This window comes from Andrena cerasifolii, chromosome 11 (assembly GCF_050908995.1).
Source record: "Andrena cerasifolii isolate SP2316 chromosome 11, iyAndCera1_principal, whole genome shotgun sequence".
In the NCBI taxonomy this organism is placed as follows: domain Eukaryota; kingdom Metazoa; phylum Arthropoda; class Insecta; order Hymenoptera; family Andrenidae; genus Andrena; species Andrena cerasifolii.
In genome coordinates this window covers 7,929,741-7,941,298 of record NC_135128.1, presented here as the reverse complement: position 1 = coordinate 7,941,298, position 11,558 = coordinate 7,929,741, and positions in this window count along the sequence as shown.

Here is an 11,558-nt window from a genome sequence, read left to right as displayed (position 1 = left end):
TCTATAACTTTTGAACGTATGAAGATAGAAAGTAATAATTCTTTTTGTTGTAATGAAGTTGATGTGTCCTTCATTACTTAAATAATATCACGTAACTTATATTAACCGTCGGTTGTCACACTGGGTCAAAATGACCAAAAATTTGACTTTAAGATAAAATATCTTTGAGGCATCATTGAAAATGGTACTACTTGTGCCATGTAGTAGTAATTTCATGTATCCTCTACAGGCAGAGACGCTCCCCCAGTGATTTTTTAAAGCAAACAAATTTTCAGGAACTTTTTCTTTAAAAATTTTTTTAAACATGATGATACTTTAAATATTAATTTTCAACGATGGACATATATTCTACAATGTTCAAACTTGATTTTAAAAAATTTGCGACTTAATTTAACAGATAGTTTTTAAACAACAGCTGATTGAAAATTGGATTGGATCGAATCGACCCAGTGTGACAACAATGTTCGAAAAAATAGGTATAACAACCGAGGTCCGAGGGTTACGTAATACTTAATTACATTAACTAATACGATAATGTTACTTACAATATTACTATTTAAAATTCGAAAATATTCCTAATCTCTTCTGGCTACTCTTCTTGAATATCCTTCCCTTTTCGTTGCAGCCTTAAGGATGATATTAAAGGATCCGATGAAAGTAACATCATACAGAAGAGATCTTGATTAATTCTCTGCCTTGATATTTTGCAAGTGTTGCTAAGTCTTAATCTTCGATATTCTTTCTGATTAGCCTCCTGAGCTTCCTCAGACAATTCTCTGATTGGTAAAATATGAGAACCAATAATATATTCACCATGGCTCTTCATACGATTTCTTTGGTCGACCGTTTGAGGTGTTCGGTATCGGTACACTGCCTATTTCATTTAGACCTCTTATGGAGAAAGTTGTTTCCAGCCATCGGGGATTCTTCGTCAAAAACATTCCTTTATTATAGTATGAAGATTTCTATTTACTTTTTATTTTATTTTAAATTCCAGCAAGGTTGATGAACACTGGTGAGGGACATATAGTAGAATAATATTATATTAACAGTCGAACGGTGAAACGTGGTGATTCTTTTGATTCAAACAATGTAAGTAACTCGAAGACATTGTAGGCGAATGCTTGTAGCTAGAAATAAATATTCCTGTCTATACTTGGATCATTCTATCCTAAAACACTCAGAGTTAATTATGTAACAAAAAAAGAAAACAAAAATATTTAAAAATATCAAGACAAAGAGTTAATCAAGATCTCTTCCGTATTATGTTACTTTAAAGGGGAAGGATATTCAAGAAGAGTGGCCAGAAGAAATATTTTTGAATATTAAATAGAAATAATGTAAGTAATGTTATTGTATTAGTTAATGTAATTACGTATTACTTAATATAAGTAACGAAGGACACATCAACTTCATTAAAGCAAAAAGAATTATTACTTTATATTCACCCGTTCAAAAGTTACAGATTTTTGGCCGGTGACGCACCGATTTTTCCCCACTGTGCGACGAGTCGATATCTGGAGTCTTTTGTTAATCCGTTATATTCGTTCGACGGGATTGGTGGATCCCATTTGCAGCAACTACGAGGTTCCTTCGCTTTGAGGATCCTCGAAAGCTAGCACGGTTCCGCGGAAAAGATCTCTCGCCTAAGTTGCGCGTAAAACTATCGACCTTCGGAGGAGCGCAGCGCGTAATTATCGATAATCTGTCGTGAATTTTGTGCAGAAATCGTGCGGACCACCCCCTGGATAGAAGTTTCCGGGAATCAAGTTCTTTGATCCTGCAGAGGACTAATTAATCCTGTTATTCGTTCGTCGAACGAACTGAGGAAATCCCACTTGGGTAGGTGATGTATTATGGTCGCGCCAAGATGACTGCAAAGTCGAACGCTATAACCTTCCCCAATGTCCTGCCTGCCGAGGAAAATCGTGGTCACTGGAAAACGAATCGAATTGCCCCTCATGGGCGTGGCGAAAGCTGTTTAAAGGAGAATCGCCGCGAAAGCACTTGCCTGACCACGGAGTCGATGACACCGGGGCAAGATTTTCGCGCGTTTCTTCACGCAGGGGGATACACGCAGGTCGCACGCAACCCTTCCCGATATCGCCGCGTTTCCACCCTCCTTGCACGCGCTGCTGACCGCTCCAGCGCGTTGCGTTCTCCCCTGGCCTGGTTTTTTCTATTAATAGCTGAACCTCGAGCTTTCCTTTCCCATGCGCACGAAGGAGACCGCGAGTTTCGATGAACGGTGGCCTAGGGAGAAGAGCCCCTAGATCGAACGACTCTCGGGAAGAAAAATATTTCCCAGCGTAGCCACTTCTCTCTCGAGAGATCGTTCAAACTAGAGCGTTCCTCTCGCGTAAATTGTCGCCGTTAGGGAGACGCCTGTCCCTTCAAAAGGGCGTCAACTGGTGCTTCAACTCAGACCTTCGCGTAATGCGTAACGATAGAAAATCGTTGCCGGAAAGAGAGACAGGGAACGAGCCACTCCACGGCGGGAGAGGCTGTTGCCGTAAGATTCTAAGCCGCGCGAGGATAGTAGTGTTACGGCAAATTAGAGGAACGTTACGAAAAAAAGACGAGAACTCGTTACTCGAAGCTGCCAGGCTGGAAAGAACGTCAAAAGGGGTGGAGCGCAGGCCACCGCGTTGCCAGGGGTAGCTAAGAGGCCTCAACTTTTTCAACTCGGCATGTCTCTGCGTGCTGTCAGTCACAAAAGCCTATGTACACTCCAGGAGCTTGCAATATTGTAGAAAATACGAGAGGATTCGTTTGTCCCATGCGCGTTAAAAAGACGTACCTACATTTCTCTTTGCTCGTTCACGTAACGAAGGCTTTCCATCCGGCACTTTCAAACCCACACGCGTCAGGATGACCGCGACTGGTTCGTCCTCTCGCTGCTTCGATCTTACCGCGATTTCGACCGAGCGCGCGCGCGCCCCCGTAAATCAGGGGCCACGACCTTTTGCGTGTCGCCATAATTCAGCCTCGTGGGAAAGGAGGGCGGAAAAAAAATTGACAGTACGGGAACTGCGATTTCGATCGTTCAGCGATGTAACAGACGGACGTGGGTGGCGACCATTGATAACGAATGTCGTGCGACGCGTATTGCTGCGCCCGTGTACGATCATCGTCCATGTGTGTATAAATTAAGGGAGAGCGGGGACAGAAGTAACACTTTTTACGTTTGGCCTAGCCTACAATTATCTTTTATAGATATAAAAATCAAATTGTGCCTTAAGATACTATGTTTCTTGGTATATCATGTGAGCTGAGATTCAGCCTTAAGTAGTTAAAAAGTTATGGCAGGTTTCCGCAGTGACTGTCATTGTTACTTTTGTTCTGCAGGGGTAGGGCGAAACCCCTACAGCACACTTCGATTGCAGGAATGTTGCACAACCGTTGCAGTACATTGCAATGTTGCCGTTTGGTTACAGATTGCATTGCAATATTACTGCAACATTGTTGAAATATTGCCGTGAAATATTGCAATGGACACGTTTGTGCAATGTTTGCACTCGTACCGTTTGAGCGATGTTTGTTGATGAATTTGTTGCGAGATATCCGGCTCCACGGTTAGGGAAATGTAATGTGGTTTGTGAAAACGAGCCTTCGTTTTTGGATAATTTAAGTTTAAAGTTTTGCACGGTAGGAGTGTAAGTTCGAATACGTAAGCAATCGTCTCAATCAACGATTGTAGCTGCAGCGGTACAGTATTCGTCTACGGTGCTACAGGTCACGGGTTCGAATCTCACTGAGGTAAAAGAATTTTCTATTTATAAAATACACGTGGTGGACGGTTATACTACTACGATTCTGCACATATATTCATGTCGTCGCGTCCCTCACAGACACGGTAGTAAATACTACGGATATTTTTATTTTTGGCCCACTGCCCGAAACATTGCGTGACCATTGCTGTGTAATATCTCCGAAACGTTGCGCGACCATTGCTGTAAAATCTCAGAAATGTTACGCGATGATTGCTGTAAAATCTCAGAAACGTTGCGTGACTATTGCTGTAAAATCTCAGAAACGTTGCAGAAATATCTAACTATCTGCACAGGCGCGGACATAGCAATTTACTTGTAACGTATCGGCAACATTCCGTGCAATGTCTCAAATATTAAACCGCAACGTAACTGAGACATTTCTGCAACAAATGTGCTGTAGGGGCCTGTACGCGTAGCTACGCGGCGCACTATATTTACGGCACTAGGCGGGGAGGGAATTATGCGCGCAGGGGGGAGGAAGAGAGAAGGGCGGCACTCGGCATCTCCGGTGTGCTCATGCATAATTCAATCAGAGTTAGACTAGAAACGTCAATACAGCTCGCAGATTATTTCTTTTCCCGGGCTGCTGCGCTCTCCCGCCTAGTCCTTCTTCTTTCTCTCTCTCTTTCCTGCCCGCGCTTTGCCGCCCCTCGCTGCCGCCCACCCTCTGTCTACGCGGTCCCGTCCGGAGAGAAGAGGAGCAAAACCGAGAGGGGAAAAGAGATTTCTCCTTCTGGCGCCTATCCGCCACCCCCCTCGCCACCCGTCGCACCAAGCCGCGCCGCGCACACCCCCCTACCCGTCCCGGCCCGCCAACCATCCGCCATCCCCACCGCGCTTCTTTTATATTTTAATCAACTAATTCTGCGCAATGCGTACATTTATTGCGCCCTTTCGGTCGACGGTATCCGCCTACCCCTTCCCCCGCTTAACGGGCCCTCCCCCCGTCCTCCCGGACGCCCCGAATGCCGTCCTTCCCCCGTCGCGCGCGCGAGGGTACACCATCCCGCGTTTTAATTGCAAATCTCACCTCGTCCGCTGATTCGATGGGATTTTTTCGCTGCCGGCCAATGAGAACGATCACGACCGATGCCGGCTTTTGGCAAAGTCAATTTTTTGCCGCTCTTCTTTCCCTCCCCCCCCTCAGCCTCGCCGACCTCCCCACCCACCCCACGACACGCTGGTTATACACTGGCTGCCACCACCCTCTCGGCTCTCGATCATACCTGGCTCGCCTATCGCCAGGAAAAACACACCGTTGTTTCTCTTTATACGTCCCCCTCCCCCCGCGACCCACCCCCTGCCCACCCGTCCACCATCAACCCTCCGCGTCCCTCGATTCGTAATATTGTTAATTAAATGTCGTAACTCGGCTCTTTGTGTTTCGCAGGGCGTAATGATATTAATTATCCGCGGAGCGAAGCGAGTCGTTCGTTCGAACGAGTTCCGATGCGCAACGCCGTTATTAATCGGGCATTAATGATAAATGGCCGCCGGTGTTCGTTCGTCTATGGTGGGGGAAAAAAAATCCACGGGACGATCTGTGCTCGCGCGATTTTCCATGGTTAAATATGCTGGGGTAAATCGCGTTTGTCTCCTCTGGAGAGCAGGGCGAGAGTGTCCGGGAGAGAATGCGGGAAGGATTCCCCGAGGTTTCGTATGGGATAGCTTCTGCTGACGCAGAGAGCACGTCGATAGGAGAACGGTCGCAGGCAAGTCCCAGTTAAAGGGTTATTCCTAGTCAGACGGCCGAAAAGAGGCGAATGTTTGTGAATTTTTTTTGAAAAAGCGGAGGTATATATTCTTACAGAACATTTTGCACTTAAAAGAGCAACATTTAAAGATAATTTGGTAATTTTTTCGTACAAAAATATTTACGTTTATAATAAAGTAACAACTGACATCCAAGAAGCATTTTTAAAAATTTGATTTTGCGGTGAGCACTGCCATTCGGAACCAGATTATCCAAAATCGAAAAACAAAAACGATTTTGTTAGTATATTAATGTATCTTCCGATTTACGGAAAGAATTTTCCGAAATATTAATTTAAAACAAAATGATGGCTATTTACAGTTGAAATCCTGATTTTTTCGTGCAAAAATCACGCGAAAAAATCAGAATTTCACCTTTAAGTAGCCGTCTAATTGTTTTAAATTAATATTTCGAAAAATTCTCTCCGTAAATCGGAAGATACATTAATATACTAAAGAATTCTTTTTTGTTTTTTAATTTCAGATAATCTGGTTCCGAATGGCAGTGCTCACCGCAAAACCAAATTTTTAAAAGGCTTCTTGGATATCGGTTGTTCCATTATTATAAACATAAATATTTTTCAACGAAAAAATTACCAAATGTTCATTAAATGTTGCTCTTTTAAGCACAAGTAGTTTTGTAAAAATATACGCTTTCGCTTCTTTAAAAAAAATTCACAAATACTCTCTTCTTTTCGGCCGCCTGACAAGGTATAACCCCTTAAACGGTGGAGGATCGGTCGTCCATCTCCCGAGAGGAGAGTGATACGGGGATTAAATGAAGTGAAATAATGGAAGCTACGCGATGTCTCTGTACAGATCTGTGGAAGGCTGCAGCTTCCAGGTCAGGACGTTCCCTCTTTCATGGTTTCCTCTTGGTTGCCTCAAACGTGCGTTTTCCCTCAATCGGGCACAATCACCCTCTCGCGTTCTCCGCGCTAAACGAATGGCAGGTTCTAAGGAACTCTATGGTAAAAGCTCGCCAGTAAAATGGCCTGAAACCACCGGCAGTGCCGGATCCCGAAGTAATAGAACAGGCCGATGAGTCCGATGTAAGGGCAAGAAGAAGTTTAGCCTAAACGATCACACTCGGAGAGGCGATTCCACGGCCAATGTGCTCAGCGAGCGCGCACGGTGTTCTCTCCTCGAGAGAGCAGAGCGTCGCCGCTTCCAGGAGGAATCCAGCGGGGAGGGAAAAAATATTGCATTACCTTCTACGCTAATAGTTTCCTTTGACGGCCCATCAGCGTCCGCCTTTAATCTAGGCGGCCACAAAGGAACTCATCCTTCACCCTCTCGCGCCCTCCTCCCTCCCCCCGTCCCTCTCGGTCTGCTGTCTCTTTTTCTCGTTCCGTCGACGTGGACGCACGTACGCGTGTGCACCCGTAAAGCACGCGTTTGTCCGTGATCCGCGGCACGCCGCACACGCCGGGAGGGAAAATACCAGGGAGAAGGAAGGGAGAAAAAAAAAAGAAGAAGGAAGGAGCAGGAGGAGGAAGAAAGAAAACTGGCGCGAGGGCCGAGAGACCAGAGCAGCGAGAATTATCGCGGAGGTCGTCCTCGGTTGCTGACGAATGGAGCCGCGCGCGCTCGCTCTCCGAAAGGGGTAAGGGCGGAGAAGAGTCGAAGAGGACCAAAGGGGGTTAGATCGAGAAGAAGAGCGGAGAAAGAGAGAGGGAAAGCGTTTTTTAAACGCGAACTCGCTACGGCACCGCGAACCTCTGTGTTTTACACAGTCGAGGGTATGTTCTCCTCTTTTTCGCGAGCCCTGCCCCGTCCCACCCTCTCATTCAACAGTACCACCCTCTCCTTTCACCCTGCTCCGCTTCTCCTTTCCGACCGATGCGTCTTTCTTCCAGCTTTTTCTCTCTCTCCATCGCTCTCATCCTAACCCTCTCATCCTCCCGCGATACGATTTCACCCTCTTGCTTTGCCTTGCCTTCCCTCGGGCACCGCGGGATATCCCTCCTTCCTCCACACACCCCTGCCCCCGCGCCGCCGTGCGACTACCTTTGCCTTCGGGGCTAAAGAGGGAAATGAAAGCGAAACTGTTCAGCGGTGCTCTCACCCGACGTCCCGTCTCTCTCCGCCCTTCTCGCTCCCTCTCCTTCCCTCTCTTTCGGTCTCTCACGCGGACACGCGTCCCCGCTCTTCTATCCCGCGTGTCCCTCGCCTCTCCGCGCTCTTCCTCGCTCGCCAGCTCGCTCACGTCCACCCTCCCTTTTCCTTCCTACCGTGTGTCAGCCCTCCTCGTGCCACCCTTCTAATTTTTCCACCTCTTTCACTAAAATTAAAATCAATAGTAGCACCACGTGCCCGGATTCCCTGCCAGAAGCACCGCCACCCTCATCACCAGCCGCGTCCCTAGAACCCTGAAAGGTACTAGCCGGAATAGTGTACCGTATCGATACACTATTCTTCCCGATGGCCGCGCGATTTCGACAACCCGGTTCCATGTCCATCCTCTCTCCGCTCCATTCCCTCTCGCGGAGCGCGTAACTTTTTTTCCCCGCTATAAAATTCGCCTCGACCAGGCCACGAGCGGATATAATCCCGTTGCAGCCGGGAATAGCGCTGAATATTATGGGGAGCGCACGCGATCGAAGCGAGAACATACCGCCTCGATTCCGGAGCCACGAAACGGCCCCGGAATCACGGAAGGATAATCGGTGTACCTGTTGTTCCCGCGTGAACGCCGAGCCATTCGTTAAATCGAAGCGTTTTCCGGGGCCGCGCCGGTGATCCGATTTGTTAGTCAAATTATTCCTCTCAGCCGGCAGCGTTCTCTCTGTCTAACCACGCTGGTCTCATCCTCCTCCCTTCTCAACCAACGCGTGCCTCGAATTTTCAAGAAAATCACCGAGCACCTGGAGGATGCAGGATCCACTTGGACCCACCCTGGCATACATTACTTAGTGGCTTAACTGATTCGCTAGTCGCTTCTAAGGAATCGGTGATCCTTCAAGGAGAACGCAGGAGCCACTGCCTTCCACTCTCTGAATTAGTAGGACTATCATTCTGCTCGAGGCAATTAACATCGAGCTACCCTTTCGGTGGCGATCAATTAGCAAGAGAAACGGGGAAGCTATCGACCAGCATCCCTCGGCGGTCTCGTATCGCAAATACGGGAAAAACGGATCCGTGGCGACGCGAATAATCGGGGTAAGCGGTCGGTGTCTTTAACCGGAAACGGAAATCCCCCGGTCGAGGGCCTCGGGCCGACTACCTCGCCCCGGCGGACGAGTAACAGGTAAGGTTCGATCCACGGTTAAAGCATACAGGTGGCCGAGCACGCTTTCATCATCCTTTCCACGTGCGGCCCAGTGTGTGTCTGTATCCGTGGCCGTGTCCGTGCGAGCGTGGTTGTCCCACGAGGCGATCGGTGTGTGTGTGTGTGTGCGCCACTATACGGCGTATACATATGTTTACGGGCACGGAAGACGAGGAGAGGGAGCGCCATCGGATAAGAAGCTGCGAGAGGACGCCGGCGAATCCGATGGGGTTGCCACCGATGCGGTTACGTATCGGAAAACCCACCCCCTCGTCGACACATCCGGCGAGCAGCGTGCACCCTTCTGGCCTGACCGAGCGAAGGAATTCGGCCGAGGGGCGGAGAGGACCGCTCAACGACAGTCATTCCGCTCCCTCAAGATCGGCGACCTTGCGTGTTCCTGTTTGTAAACAAGGGATGATCGCGGAGGAGGCGGTAGATGCTGGATCCACCACCTTCTGATCAGGTGTCGCCTGGCGCCGAATGTCCCAATTGAATTTCCAGCGATCCAGCAGTCCTCTTCGCGTTGCCCTTCCAGGAGGGTGGTTGCGGGAGATTTCGACCTGCGGAGCGTCGCAAGCGGGTTTCATCGGTTCGGAGGGTTTCTAATCAACGTAATTAATCGTCGACACGACCGACCGGAGCGGACCCTGTCACTCGACGTGACAATGGACGGTGATAATGTGTTTAGCAAATAATATGTCCGTTCCGCGACCATTGTCCAAGTCCTACGCGTGTAATGGTCCCGCTTAATTAGCAAAACCAATTAAAATAATTAACGTAAACTCTAATTCCACGTCTGTATATAAATTGCCCGGTTGCCGATGCATTAAAACGCTCGCGAAAGGGTACACGTCGGGAGTCGTGGCGTCGATATTATTGAAAATAAATATTCCACGCTCTCTCTCTCCGGTCGCGTCAATTCATTGGCGTTTGCCCGTTCGCGGAGCGGAAAAAGCAACCTTCGACGCGCTCGCCGCTTTTTCGTTTTTTTACACCATTTTTTTCCTCCTATTTTTTTTTTTTAATCGTCTCTCCCCCGGGGTACTTTCTCTGTCGCGCATCGATCAAAATCCAGCTGACCGGATTAATCGATCCGAGTGCCGTGGCTGTGGTCCCAATTACTCTCCGTTTCAGCCATCGACCGCTGGAAATTGTCCGATTCGAGGATCCGTTTTGGTAACCGGCGAAGGACAGCGAAGCGGGCGACGATTAAGGGTCGCTTCAGATGAGAGACTTCCACTCCGTGATACTTTAGAAAATTAATAAATTACGATCATGTAAAGCTCAAGGTGCAAACGTGACGGTGACCATTAGGAAGAAACGTCTTCATGCGGTACCATCGCTACCCATCGGACACCCTGTGCTTCAGCAATCACCGAGACACTGACAACTGTGTCCACCAGTCATATTGAATAAGATATGCTAGGATATGCTAAGCAAGGGAAGAAAAGATGGAGACCGGTGCGAGCAGTGGCGAATCGTCGAAGTGTCTCGTTTAAAAAGGCCCCGACGACTTGTCCCGCGGCAGCGAAGCGTCCAAAGCGTCGACGAGGACGGATCGCGGTGTCAAAAGGCATTCTCGCGGCGAGCGGAACGCGTAGTTCCCGCGACGAAGCTGAGCAGCGCCGGTAACCGGTGCTCATCATACTTTTCACCCGGCTGAATCGTTCCTCCGGCACCCTCGCGGCCACCCCCTATGCCCATCCTCTTACGACGCCCCTCTGCCGATTTCCCGCCGACCGACAGCGCCACACCAGCCTCCCTCGTTCTCCTCTTCCTCCTCCTCCACCACCTCCTCCTCCTCCTCCTCCACCTCCTCCTTCCCTGTGTCTCTTTCTCTCTTCTCTCCTCTCCTATATTCCGGGATGCGAGCGTGCCGCCCCCACCAGCCAGCTCCCCACAATGCGATGGTGGTATTGATTTAAAAGTACATTCGTGTTTTCATAATGCCGTATCTGTACCGAGCCCACCCTTCACCGCGCCACCTCCCCGCGTCCCACTCCCCCCGTCCCGCTCCACCCCACGTCTCTTCTTTCCCTTTCTTCCTGCGCTGCTCTCCGTCGCACAGTGGGGAAATTTCGCGATTTTATGGCCAGAACCACAAAAATAAATTTTTCAATTCGACAAAATAAATGCAAGTGTCAATTGAAGAACTAATATGAGTATCAAATGCCACCAATTTCACTGTTAAATGTTTTAATACAAAGCTCGTGTTTATGTTCATGCGAGGTTAGACCGATCGCAAAGAGTTAATCCAGATTTTCAAGTTGCTTCGAACACTTATATTGTGTTATCCAAAGATCTGAAAATAATTTCAAGCCATGGATTCAATTCCTGGTGGTGCGTAAGATATCTTTTAGTCCTCAAAATAATTGTGTTTCGGTTTTTAATACGCGATTTATATTATTTTTTAAGTAGTGTTTTAGAAATAACCTTTTCATATAAGAATCAATTTTCAATACATAAAATAGTTATCAATCCCATAATATCCTGCAATGATATTCATTCCTATTTTACGTTGGACTATTTTGATTCTATAAATGCAATCTAACAAAGAAAAAAGTATAATTGTAAATAATAAAAAAATCTTTATCGTTCGTAATTTTTGTAAGTGTTGTTTTTCGGATAATTTAGTCTCTCATGTATTAGAACGTAAAAGTGCCGAATTTTATATATTAAAATTAAGTTTTCCGGCTTTGGCCACGAAGATGGATATAGTTCTTCGATTGACATTTGTATTAAATTTGTAAAATTACAAA